The sequence below is a fragment of the Orbicella franksi genome, chromosome 1 (genome assembly GCF_964199315.1).
Source record: "Orbicella franksi chromosome 1, jaOrbFran1.1, whole genome shotgun sequence".
NCBI classification, from domain to species: domain Eukaryota; kingdom Metazoa; phylum Cnidaria; class Anthozoa; order Scleractinia; family Merulinidae; genus Orbicella; species Orbicella franksi.
Window position 1 is genome coordinate 13,849,905 of NC_138145.1, and position 1,656 is coordinate 13,851,560.

Genomic DNA, 1,656 nt, shown 5'->3' on the forward strand with positions numbered 1-1,656 from the left:
AGAACTCCATCTTGAATTTATCCAACACACACCCCCCACCCACCCCTCTCTATGAATTAACACTTTTCGGAACGTTCCAGGGCAAAAGGAGAAAATTACTCTTGCCGGATCATGTGTAAAGCATTCAGGTTTAAGTATGAGTATTATAGAAACATTTGGTTCTTTTCGCTTATTAAATTGATGTGAATGTGAAGAAATTTAACTTCAACGTCAAAGGTGTCAGAATAGAAAGTATATCGGATGATTAAGTAAGATTTGGGTTTTGTAATGCTCCGGTAACTATTATCAAGTAATAACCTGTCGATACCTGTTGCTTTCAAAGACACACCAACCAAAATTCAGTCCTAAAGAAAACTGAAAGTTTAAGAATTTCGGGGTTTTCCCTCTTTCTGTCCTAAAAGTTATAAAAACCTATGGCTCAAATCAAGTCATCATAACGTACGTATAATTTTTCCCTATCCTGGTACATAAATAACTAACTGTTACCTGTATTTGACAATATTTTGTTGAACACAACGCAACGTAGTTTTAGTTGTATTGTCTTATGTCTGGAGTTTACATGCCATTTGAAATCCTTAAATTGTATAAGAGGGGATTTTCCCATATATTGTGGCTTTTGTCTTCAAGACTCGTTTGCCTCCATTTCCTTTGGTTAAAGCTCAGGGATTCTCTCTTTCACTCTCTTTAAATCAACCGAAGGAGTCAGCGTGACAGAATGGTTAGAGCGCTGGACTTGAAGTCCGGAGGTCGCCAGTTCCAAGTCACGTTCTGACCACTTGTTGGTGTCTTGGTGGTGGTAATTAGCCTTGGTCCTCATCTACACTTCTAAATAGCCAACCAGTCTGCCCCGTGCCAGATGGGATATCTAGCAATGCAATGTTCCTTTGCAATAGCTGTTTTGGTGTTTCTTTACATCGTCCCTGAAAGCCCCATGAAAAACGAAGCGACATGAAAAACGAAAATAAAATCTTAAACTTGACGCGCGCGTTACCGAGAAGAGATCGCGGGAAGTATCAACTAATCTGCATAGTTTTAAAATGGCGGGTCGTATCAGTTAATCGGCAGGGTTTCGAAAGATCTATTATAATAAATATTTAATTTAATAGCTTTCTTAGTCCATATTGGGGGAATACTGGTCTTGTTCTTTACTTGCAAGTCTCTGGACCTCACCTGAGGCAGGCGATTGCATGGTTGACCAATACATGTATTCCCCAAACGGACCTCACACCAGCTCATTTGCTTGTCCTTTTGCTTGATATATTTTCTACTCTCCTTCCCGAAGAAAATCTTCTAATCCTCCTTCAGTAAATTATGACCAGTCAATAAGATTGCTCCCAGGTTTCTTTGATTTAGCGAAATCCTGATTTCTAGGTACAGAAATGGAAGTCGTCGTTTTGCCATATTAGGCCTTGTTCAATTAACAGTCAATAACAATAACCAACTTACTCCTCTAAGACCCTGTTATGTGTTTCACTGTAATGATTCGTTTAGCAACCGTATTTCAAAATAAGGGCCCCCTTGCTAATAAGCGTTCCCCGTCTAGTGTCCAGTAAACGCCCCAATTAGGAAAGTGACATCCCAAACATTGACGGCCTCCCTTGAGCTGCCAATAGTAAACTGTACTTTGTGGAATAATTGTGCGTTGCATGTAAATTT